The sequence below is a fragment of the Pelmatolapia mariae genome, linkage group LG2 (genome assembly GCF_036321145.2).
Source record: "Pelmatolapia mariae isolate MD_Pm_ZW linkage group LG2, Pm_UMD_F_2, whole genome shotgun sequence".
Taxonomy (NCBI): domain Eukaryota; kingdom Metazoa; phylum Chordata; class Actinopteri; order Cichliformes; family Cichlidae; genus Pelmatolapia; species Pelmatolapia mariae.
The window spans coordinates 38,512,123-38,524,430 of NC_086228.1; the positions used below are offsets into that span (position 1 = coordinate 38,512,123).

Here is a 12,308-nt window from a genome sequence, read left to right on the forward strand (position 1 = left end):
TCTACCTGCACTGTGTATAGTGCTGGCGGAGCGCTGCTGACGTCGACTGAGAAAATTGTCAGGCGGTGGAAGGAATACTTCGAGGACCTCCTTAATCCCACTGACACGTCTTCCGAGGAGGAAGCAGAGTCTGGGGATGAGGGGAATGACCCGCCAATTTCCGGGGGCGAGGTCACTGAGGCAGTTAAACAACTCCTTGGTGGCAGAGCCCCTGGTGTTGATGAGGTCCGCCCCGAGTTCCTGAAGGCTCTGGACGTTGTAGGGCTGTCCTGGTTGACACGCCTCTGCAATGTTGCGTGGAGATCAGGGGCAGTAGCCCTGGACTGGCAGACCGGGGTGGTGGTCCCCATCTTTAAGAAGGGAGACCGGAGGGTGTGTTCCAATTACAGGGGAATCACACTCCTCAGCCTCCCTGGGAAAGTCTATGCCAGGGTGCTGGAAAGGAGAGTTCGTCCGCTAGTCGAACCTCAGATACAGGAGGAACAATGCGGTTTTCGTCCTGGTCGCGGAACACTGGACCAGCTCTTTAGCCTCTCGAGGATACTTGAGGGTGCATGGGAGTTTGCCCAACCAGTCTACATGTGTTTTGTGGACTTGGAGAAGGCATTCGACCGTGTCCCTCGGGGTGTCCTGTGGGAGGTGTTGCGGGAGTATGGGGTGTCTGGCCCATTGCTACGGGCCGTTCGATCCCTATACAACCGTTGCAAGAGTTTGGTTCGCATTGCCGGTAATAAGTCGGACTCGTTCCCGGTGGGTGATGGGCTCCGCCAGGGCTGCCCTTTGTCACCGGTTCTGTTCATAATTTTTATGGACAGGATTTCTAGGCGCAGCCAAGTGGCGGAGGGCTTTCACTTCGGTGGCCTCAGAATCTCATCTCTGCTTTTTGCGGATGATGTGGTTCTGTTGGCTTCATCGAGTGAAGGCCTCCAGCTCACACTGGAACGGTTCGCAGCTGAGTGTGAAGCAGCGGGAATGAGGATCAGCACCTCCAAATCTGAGGCCATGGTTCTCAGCCGGAAAAGGGTGGAGTGCCCACTCCGGGTCGGGGATGAGTTTCTGCCCCAAGTGGAAGAGTTTAAGTATCTCGGGGTCTTGTTCGCGAGTGATGGGAGAAGGGAGCCGGAGATCGACAGACGGATTGGTGCTGCGGCTGCAGTGATGCGGACGCTGCACCGGTCCGTCGTGGTGAAGAGGGAGCTGAGTGTAAAAGCGAAGCTCTCAATTTACCGGTCGATCTACGTCCCTACCCTCACCTATGGCCACGAGCTGTGGGTAGTGACCAAAAGAACGAGATCGCGGATACAAGCGGCAGAAATGAGCTTCCTCCGAAGGGTGGCTGGCCTCTCCCTTAGAGATAGGGTGAGAAGTTCGGCCATCCGGGAGGGGCTCAGAGTAGAGCCGCTGCTCCTCCACATCGAAAGGAGTCAGTTGAGATGGTCGGGCATCTGACAAGGATGCCTCCTGGGCGCCTCCTGGGTGAGGTGTTCCGGGCATGTCCCACCGGGAGGAGGCCCCGGGGCAGACCCAGGACACGCTGGAGAGATTATATCTCTCGGCTGGCCTGGGAACGCCTTGGTGTTCCCCCGGATGAGCTGGAGGAGGTGGCTGGGGAGAGGGAGGTCTGGGCTTCTCTGCTTAGGCTGCTGCCCCCGCGACCCGGCCCCGGATATAGCGGATGAAGATGGATGGATGGATGGATGGAATGTCCACTTATTGAGGTGTGTATGGGAGGAGTTAAAATGACTGGATTATTAGACACAGGCTCTCAGGTTACACTGGTGCAGCAGCAGGTCATGGATCTCCATTTCCCTGAAGTGAATAAAACTGACACACCCCTGTTGTTTGCCTTAAAGGCCGCCAATGGACTTGAGATACCATACTTCGGCTATGCGGTTATGGATTTCGAGGTAGAAGGGGTGGAGATACCAGGAAAAGGGGTTGTGGTTGTGAGAAATGACTGTTCCACTCACCCTTTGATTATTGGTATGAATGTTATTAGTGCATGCTGGAATGATGTTTTTGCCAAAGGCAAGTCTGCTTTTCACCCTCAAAAGCTGAAGTCCCGCAGAGCATGGAAGGAGGCGTTTGCTGTCTGTCAACAGACTGCTACCACCAAGACTGATGGCTTTCTAGGCTATGTTCGACCTGCTAGCCGAAGAGGAGTCAAGGTGCCCCCGAACTGTGAAGTGATGGTCTGGGGCCGGACGTGTAAAGGTAAGAGTGGGATAGAACGCTTGGCACTAGTGGAAGCATTACCTGATGCTGGACCCTGGGGGGTAGCCCGGACCCTTTCAGTAGTCAAAGGAGGGAGGCTCCCTATCTGGGTCTGTAACCCTAATCCATACGAAGTGACTATAGGACGCTACCAGAAAATGGGACAGTTGTATCAGGTCGAGGAGTCGGATGTGGAGGGGGACAGCGATCTTAGCCTGACAATGGGATCCGATGGTGTGATCGAGGTGGGCGTAGTTGAAGCAGCTGGGCCCGAAGAGCCTGTGATCCCTGAAGAGGAGGTGAGTCAACTGATTAACAGCATAGATTTGACCCCCCAGCAGAAGGCCGAGCTCCAGACCCTGCTGCAGAGGTGGCGAAAGGTGTTTGCTGTGAATGAAGAGGATTACGGAAGAACGGATTTGGTCCAACACCAGATCCACACAGGTGATGCACCACCCATTAAGCAAAAATATCGCCCCTTACCACCACTGATGTACAAGGACATTAAGATACTCCTAGCAGATATGCTGAAAAAAGGTGTCATTCGGGAGAGCAGCAGTCCCTGGGCAGCCCCCATTGTGTTGGTGAGGAAAAAGGATGGCAGCTGGCGATTTTGTGTAGACTACAGAAAATTAAACGCAGTAACTCATAAAGATGCGTTCCCACTCCCCCGAATTGAAGAGACTTTAACATGTCTGACCAGAGCTGAGTGGTTTTCCACACTGGATCTTGCCAGTGGATACTGGCAGGTGGAAATGGATCCTAAGGATCGGGAGAAAACTGCATTTACCACCCCGTTGGGGTTGTTTGAGTTTGATTGCATGCCTTTTGGACTCTGTAATGCCCCTGCCACCTTCCAGCGCCTGATGCAGCGGTGTCTAAGTAGTCACCTCTCTGACTCTGTTTTGGTATATCTGGATGATATAATAATCTACTCACCTGACTTCTCTACTCATCTACAGCAGTTGGAGAACGTCCTGCAGAAGCTGTGGCAACATGGACTGAAGCTGAGGCTGGACAAATGTAAGCTGTTTCACCGTCAGGTGAAGTTCCTGGGGCATCTTGTCGACCAACAAGGGGTAAGACCGGACCCTGAGAAAATCCAAGCTGTTCAGAACTGGCCTGTTCCCTCTACCACCCGTCAGGTCAGAGCCTTCCTGGGCCTGGCAGGTTACTACAGGGGGTTCGTCCCAGGGTTTGCTAGGCTGGCTAGACCTTTAAATGCTCTGCATGTGGGAATTTCTAGCAGGTCGAGCATGCAGGTCCAGTGGTCTGCTGAATGTCAGGAAGCCTTTGACAGTTTGAAACGTGCTCTTACCGGGGCTCCTATTCTGGCTTATGCAGATTTCCTGGAGCCCTTTGTACTTTGTACGGATGCCAGCAATCAAGGCTTAGGTGCTGTGTTAGCTCAGGTGCAAGATGGCAAGGAACAGGTGATTGCATATGCCAGCAGGAGCCTACACCCTACCGAGCGAAACGACAAAAACTATAGTTCCTTCAAATTGGAACTTTTAGCCCTGAAATGGGCCGTTACTGAGAAGTTCAAAGATTACTTGACAGGTGCCAAGTTTGTCGTGTATACTGACAACAATCCCGTGGCCCACCTGCAGAATGCTAGACTTGGGGCAACAGAGCAACGCTGGGTGGCGCAGCTGGCATCCTTTGACTTCGAGGTTAAGTACAGGGCCGGAAAAGAGAATGCTAATGCTGATGCTCTCTCTAGGTTTCCCACAGACTGCCAAACAGCCTATATAAACACAACGAGTGTGCCATGTCAGGATCCACAGGGGCTGGTGCCGCAGATGAATGACTGGAAGGAGGCGCAGGAAAAGGACATGGATCTGCGCATCCTGAGGGAGTATGTGGAACGGGGAGTCCCCCCGGATGCACCAACGAGGAGATCCCTGCCTAGCCCTGTACTTAAGTTATTACACCAATGGAGAAGGCTGCAGGTTTGTGAGGGTACGCTGTGCAGAGAGGTAAGGGACTCTAACACTAACGAAATGTACCTTCAGATCCTATGTCCTGCAGAGAGACACAAGGAGGTGTGGGAGAAGTATCATGAGGCAGCGGCGCATGCAGGAGTGGAAAAGACATTGTCCAGGATACGTCGCTTCTTTTATTGGCCCAGCATGGAAGAGGAGGTACGCGAATTCCAGCTAGGGTGCGCTGCGTGTAGCCTGCGAGATAGAAATAGGCCTAGAGCCCCTTTGCACCCCATTATTGTGTCCTATCCCCTTGAGATTGTGGCCTTGGACTTTCTTACATTGGGGAGGCCCACAGACAGGTACCAGAATATTCTGGTGATGACCGATCTGTTCACACGGTACGCCTGGGCAGTTCCTACCAAAGATCAGACTGCTCAGACTGCAGTGCATGCTCTTTGGGCGCACGTGATTCAGACCTTCGGTTGCCCGACCAGGCTACACTCAGATAGAGGTGGTAGTTTTGAGTCTGCCCTGATGTACCAGCTGTGTAAGTGTTATGGCATTACAAAAAGCAAGACCACCCCATACCATCCGGCTGGAAATGGTGGGGTTGAGAGGATGAACCAGACATTGCTGCACATGCTGCGTTCCCTAGAGGCAGAGAGACAACAGAGGTGGCCAGAATATCTCCCAGAGCTCTTACAAGCATACAATAATACTGTCCATAGTGCCACAGGGTATGCGCCGTCGTACCTGATGTTTGGGCGGCATTTGAGACAGCCGGTGGATTTAAACCTAGGTGTTGAGCGAGCATCCCCATGCCACGACCTGGGAGGGTGGGTTAAGGACCATCACCAGAAATTATCTTTTGCCTATGAGATGGCTAGGAAGAAGATGAGGGCAGCAGCCACCCAAAACAAGAGGGCTTATGACCGAAGTGCACGGGCCCTGCCATTGGTGCCAGGCGAGAGAGTCTGGATAAGGGATAGGAACAGGCAGGGACAAGGCAAGTTGCACCCAGGTTGGAGCTCAGAGCCGTATGTGGTAGTGGAAGAAGTTGGCAATACAGGTGTAGTGTATAGGGTGCAGCCGGAGAAAGGGGGGAGGGAGAAAGTCCTCCATCGGAATGCACTAAAGTTGTGCATTACCCCTGCAGCAGACTATCACCCAGAGGGGCAGGGAGTCAGCCTTGAGGGAGAGATGCTAGTTGAGCCTCCATTTTATGGTTTTGTGCCCAGCGCTCCAGCCCAGCAGACGGGAGAGTTGTCCGAGGTGCGGCGCTCGACGAGGCCTAATTTTGGTCGGCCACCTGCCCGTTACAGCCCGCTTGAGTAGGGTGACAGGGACTGTCACAGGTAAAATGTGGGGGGATGTCACACAGTGGAAAATTGTGTTTTTATATTTTGTTTTGAATCAGACTGTGTATTGCTACATAGTGATTTTATTTGCATGTTTTATTGTTATAGTGCTATTGCATGATTGTTTATTGATATTCTTATTGCATGATTTTATCCCCATATTTATACTGTGTTTTGTGTCGCTGTATAGTATTCTTTTTTTATTCCACTGTGGATTGGACAGACAATTGCGTGCACCTGTGAGGTCGGGGCGTGCCCCCGAGGTGGCCTATTGGCCGCCAAACGGACTTAAGAGAGATGGTGAGCGCAAAGGGAGAAGAGAGAGGAGAGACACACGGGGACAAAGCGGGGAGCAGGAAACCGAACGTGTAGACGGGCACATGTATAGGAGGACCGGCCTGCCTGTGAGGCGTCACGAGACTTCTGGCGAGCGGCCAGCATAACCCGGCGATTCAGAATAGCAACAGTGGGAGGCGACGTGTGAAATCCACAGTAGGGCAGAGGGGACGCCTCTGCCTGCATCCGTGAGTATCGCTTTCCCACTGTTGGGCGCTAGGTGTGGCTTTGCCGGGGAAGGGTGACAGTGGCTGTGCCGACAACGTTGCTGGCCCGTGTTTTATTGTTTCAGGGCCGGGCTACGAGGGAAGCCGTGTGCGGGTGCGGAGAGTGCTGGACCGCACGGTCACGCGCTGCCAGGTGGGGATAGGAGCCTCCTCCCTGGCCTTTCGCTGGCGAGATCTCCCCATCCTGGAAGAGGAGCTCCCCTTCGGTCACTTTCAGTTAAGGAACATTTCCCAGATAGCAAGGAAACATTGAAACAATGTTGAGTCAATATCAGGCGACGTCATTGAAGCAACGTTGAAGTGTGACGTTGACCCAACATCACTCTTGCACCCATTTTTAACGTTGAAACAACGTCAGGTTTTGATGTTGAATCAATGTTGAAACCTGACATTGATTCGACGTTATATTTTCTAACACTGTTGACATTGAAACAATGTCAGATTCTGATATTGAAACACTGTTGAGATATGGTATTGATTTTCCACCTCTTTCGCACAGTTGCTTTTTATTGAAAAAAAACAAAAAACCAAAAAAGGTCAATAGACATGTATCATTTGCAAAATACTTTATTAAAAGACAAAGTTTCCTATTTACATTTCTATGTTTCACGTCACTTTTTATTATTTACTCCGGGATGGGGATGGATGATGTGCTTCCTGCGCGCCACCCGTACGATCTGGAGCATATCTGAGCCATTTCTGGACTGCTTGAGCAAAGACCAACTCAGACATAGAGTTCGCCCCTACCTGCTGCGCCAGGCCATCTAGGACAAAAAATAGACACACACACAAAAAAAGGGAATTAGAGCACATGAATAAGCTCTTGTTAATTGTCTTCAGCAGGGAGAAAGTATGTAAACTCCTAGGCTGATAAACATGAAAGTCACCAGGCGGAAATCAGCAAACTGCCGCATTTGATTCCCAAAGAGCTATAAGCTGAAAATGCGATATGTCTTAGCATGGTGTGCCGTGTATCCTTTAAAAAAAAAAAAGAAAACATGGGTCCTCGGGCTGTACAAAGTGTACAACCCGAGGACAAAACAAGCCGAAGACCAAAGACTCCATCTCCAGATTAACTGGACATGAAAGTCTTGTTATTAAGAAAGACAAAGTAATATAGCAAAAAACAGACATAGGAAATGTGAAACGCACCCAGCACATCAATTGATCCCTTTATTGTTCACTTTAGGCTCATAAAACTACAATAAATGTTAAAACTTACCAAATATGCATCTGCACGGCGCTGTCTCTTTAAATGCCCTTTTTTGCTTTGTCTGGTCCTTGTTTTTTTTTCCCCTGTCCAGTTGAGTACAGAGGCCAGCTCCTTTGTAATGGCATAAACCATTACACGGCGGACTCGCACCTCCAGTGTGGTCCAGCAGCACCAATCAACGCAAAGCGTCTCACCTATAGACACATTTTATGAGATGGAATTAGCGAGTCTCATGTCTTAAATGTGTATGCAAGTGCTTGTGTGTTTACTTCATGTAATTGATGATAGAAACATGTCATTTAGTTTTCCCTAAAGCCTGATTTTCAAGTCATACAAAGAATAAACCAAAGTACTGGCAGTGCAATGTATTTCTATTCCCTTTTGTTGGATATTCATTTGTTAGTTCTTGTAACTGCTAAAAGTGTTTACTAGTTTTTGCCTGTCACATATATTTGTTATACCATGTAAACTGTGAAATTCCAAGATTTTCAAACTTGCCTTGTAATAGTGGCCTCACAGAGTCTCTGGAATCTACAGAAAAAAAAAATCACAACAAGATGACATTCAGGAGTATAAACTGGTGTTTTGAAGATAAGAGTACAATGACATTGTGATGCAGCTTTAAAGCTTTTTTAAAAGCATACCATCTATAGGGAAGACATCAGACTCTGCATGCTGGCGAGATCGCAAAGCTGTGTCGGTTTGTGCCGGAGTGGCGAAAGGTGCCGGGAGCTGGGTGGGGCATTATGATGGTTGCTATCAGTGGGCTGGGGGGCAGACTGCGGAGTGATGAGGGCTGTTTAGAAAAAGATAATTTTTTAAGTATTTAAGAATACAGACAACTTGTCAAAAAAGTTTCCTCGTGTCAGACACAGATATGTACACAGACACTAGACAGTATTTTATTACCTGGTATTTTCACTCGAGGGGCCTGGGGAAACCGTTTTTTTGTAGGCTGCTCATCCTCTGAGTCCGTATATGTGTACAGGGGATTTGGTCTAAAGAAAAGAAATTAAAAACGGTCTTAAGTAATTGTAAATATGCTTTTGGCATATTGTTTCCTAAAGTTAGTTTGATTTCTAACAACACACACAGGAAACAGAGACGTGCAAGAAGGTACAGCATACAATGAATTTTGGAAGTGCACAAGTGTACACGGCTTTGCATTTTTAAAAAGTTTACAAACTTCCACTTTTTGGACTATATTATGTGGTGATATTGCAGTATGCAAGCACCACAGATATGTATAAAAGACAAGATCATAAATTCTTAACAATCAAAGATATGTTTGTGAATAAAAAGGTTTTACTTGTGCTTTCTTTTAAGACTGGTCTGGGTTTCTTCTTCGGACTGAAGGTCAGACGTATCACAGCGTTCACGTGGATATCTCTGAAGACTGCGTTCTGCTTCGTGAAATGTGCCTGGAAATACAAACACAATGTACAGCCAGACATACATTACGTGTGGACAAAAGGTGCAAACGCATAGAAAAATCAGCGGTTTCAAAAATACGCTGGTACGTGTGGACGTAGCCTTATTCATTATTCAAGGCACAAACGGAAAGTCATGTACGCGTGCAACGTAAAGTTAGGTGAGCGTGCAACGTACAGTCACGCATGCTGCGTGAGCTTTCAAACTGAGTCTAAAGTTTTCGTGTGCGAATTGAAGCGAGTGCTCTCCAATCATCAAAAGTAACAAAGTCATTGAACACGTTTATACAGTTAACTTTACGTTTATCAATCATATATCACAGATTTAGAATTTTTTGTAGTACTAAGCAACTACAGAGCGAAAGTCTGGGTCAAGCGCCGAGGCGACGGCAAGAACAAAGGAAACCTCGAAGCGTTAAAGCTAGCTTTGTAAGGGAATATAACGAAGAAATTATGAAACGAAAATGTTTTCTTTGTTGATATACTTTGTTCGCAGTGCAATTTATTTGTTGCCGAATTGTAAGAAGTAGACACAATTTAAATAACAGTAAAAAAAACTCGTTAATGTACAACATTAACAAGTTTTTTTTTACTGTTATTCAAATGCAAACATGGAAATACCGAGTAGGAAAAAAAATCATTCATTCTTACCTTATACTAATCATGGTGCAGGCCAGTGCAGTGCATGAACTGATGCCTTCTCCGGTCAATTCCGCTGAGAGTAAATCAAATGTCCCGCTCTACTGTAGAAGACAATGAATACCGGGGGAGGGGGGGGTGTACCAATGTGAGAGGGGTGCTGCGGAATAGTCCAAGTGATCGCTGCTTTAATTTCCCGGTCAACTATACATAAATTGCACGTAGACACGATTTTTTAAAGCTGGTGAACTAGACCAAGTCATTGATAACAAATGAACAATAAATCTACTTTCTCTGGTACTTTATACCCGATCAGTTGCAATGCAATTTAATGCTCAACTACAAATCGATGGTTTTTGATGGTGACCGGAGCCGAATGATCGTCAACTATAAATAGACGTTTTCTCGACGTTGTTGTTGTCACCTGGTCGACTATAAATAGATCAAATATCAATGACAAAAAAACAACGGTGAATCAACATCGTTACAACGTCTCTATAGTAAGACCGTCGGTTTACCACAGTATTTCAATGTTGTTACAACATTGGCATTTCAACCCCGACCATATACGACGGTTCGGATGAAAAATCAACATAGATTCAATGTCGTCTTGCTATCTGGGTTGCCCGAGTGCGTGTGGTTGGACACTGAGAATAGAGGACTTTGGGGGGGAAGTTTTTATCATATAAAAAGGACATTCATTTAGCTTTGACTTTTTTTTTCTTATTGTATCTTCATCTCTGCCGGCAGAGAAAAAATAAATTGTGTGTTTAAAGCCGGCCCAGTGTCCGTACTCCGAGCGCTGATTCACTCTCTCCCCGCACGCTTGTATGTATATAGACGTGGTGACGAAGATTTAGGCCACCAGTTTAGCGGCTACAAACACAGGCGCCATCATACCGGAAGTGAGTTAAATAATCAATGTTTTTACTGTGAATGTCCCAGAAAAACATATTATTATATTTTCAAGAATAAAAAGAGAAAAATGGAAAGATCAACTAATTCCTTGTGATCGATGTGAACTTTCATTAAATACAAACACGCATTCATCCATTTTCTTTTGCTTATCTGTGGCCGTCATGGTGGCCGCAGGCTAAGCGGAGAAGCCCAGACCTCCCTCTCCCCAGCTGATCCAGTGGAACATCAAGCTGTTCCTAGGTCAGCTGCCCTGGGGCAGATCCTTTCACCTAGTCAACAGCGTACAAAGATCCTGCATTATGAACCGTAGATTTCAAATTTTGATTCCTCTGTCCATAAAACCTTCCAGTCTTCAGTAGTGCAATGGTGGTGTTTCATGGCCCAGACAAGCCTCTTTGTCTTATTCTGACGTCTGGCTTTCTTGCTGCAGCTCGTCCTGTCAAACCTGCAGCAGGAAGTCTTCTCCTCACAGCTGAAACTGAGACTTGCTCACTACAACCACTATTAAGCTGCTTGAAGCTGTTGTCCTGTGAGTCACCTATATCACAGCTGTTAACTCTCAGAAACGTGTCCTCTGGTTCAGTCGTGTCTGTGGGTCTGCAGACTTCCTGTCACAGTTTCTGAGCCTTTGGATGCTGAAGGAAACTGGACTCACTGACACTTTGACTTTCTTTGCAGTCTCTCTGTTGAACAGACCGACATTTATAAGTGTTATGATGGTCTGTGTCTCTTCCACTGTTATTCTCGCCATGTTTGTATCAACACACTACAGTACAGTACTGTTCAGCTGATGCTGACGAGGGTATGGTACCACAGTGTGCTCCAACACTGCTTCATGCAGACAGAGGGGGAAGTAATCCAGACAAGTTGGAACACCTGTAGGAATTAGTAGCACCAACTTTCAAGGCTGATCAAGCTCCATTACTGCAGAATAGTGATGTGTCGGTCGCAAACGAAATGGCTCTTAGAGCCGGATCTTTGACGTGAACGACGCGAGCTGGCTCCTTATCGCGAGCCGTGGGGTTTTTTCTTTCTTTCTTTCTCTCACCCTCTATCTCTCGCACTTTATTCCGCGTCACCCCGCACGCGAGCCTTGTGCTTTGCGCTGGGCAGAGGGGGGAGGGGCGGTAGTTACACTTGCAGTAGCACAGGAACAGAGCGGGAGGGAGAGAGAGAAAGAGAGCCAGGGACAACAACGTCACATTAGAAAGGTATAGTAATCATCCACAACTATTTTCAGTTGCAGATGATAAAGGATTCAGAAAGTTTATTCATGCAGGCCCATAAGACAGAGAATGTGCATCTTCTTTTTGTTTTCACATTTTCATTTATATTTAATTGTGTTGTGGTTTGCAGTGTTTTGTGTTGTTTCACTTTAAATTTGTTTAAAAGGAAAAAGCTGAAAATTTAAATAGTTAAAAGTTGAAATGTGACTAGTTGGTTTTTGTATTATATGATTTATTACATTTTATGTGGAGTTAATAAATAAAAGTATATTTACGGTGGCCCCTAGAGACAAACCACGTACAAACTTCAAAACACGTACAAAACACAACAGAAGTGCTCCAGGATGCTAGGGCACAGTGTTGAGCTTTTGTTACCTCGTGGCTACACAAGCCAGCAAGTACCAACGACCGGATTTGGTGTGTGGTAGTAACAGGTAAATGAACATTTTTTTTAAATTATTTGAATATATATGAGTGCTTGTGTATAAACTCACAAATACACATATGCTTTCAATCGTGTAATTTAAGTGATCTAGGTAGCTCTGCTTTGAAGTTCAGTTAACTCTAGGAATGCGTTTTGAAGTTTGTACGTGCTTTTGTGCATAATTTTATATTATTGTTAATAATAAATTAATTAAAGCAACAAAACAACCTGAAGAGCCGGTTAGGAGCTGAAAGAGCCGGTTCTCTAAAAAGAGCCGGAAATCCCATCACTACTGCAGAACAGCTTTAACCTCCTAGGACCTGGCGTCCACATATGTGGACATCACATTTTGGGTATTTAGACCAAAACACTCAATTTTGCTCTACAAGGGCCTG

At 47.0% G+C, this 12,308-nt stretch overlaps 1 long non-coding RNA gene across 1 annotated transcript; it reads right to left on the reverse strand.

Moving 5' to 3' along the window:
- Positions 1-6,614: 6,614 nt before the first annotated feature.
- LOC134637704 (uncharacterized) lies at positions 6,615-8,274 on the reverse strand. Its single transcript, XR_010095163.2, has 5 exons — positions 8,186-8,274; positions 7,921-8,072; positions 7,775-7,807; positions 7,286-7,470; positions 6,615-6,827 (listed from the first exon to the last, which is right to left on the reverse strand). It is a non-coding gene; the product is annotated as an uncharacterized LOC134637704 (long non-coding RNA).
- Positions 8,275-12,308: the final 4,034 nt, after the last annotated feature.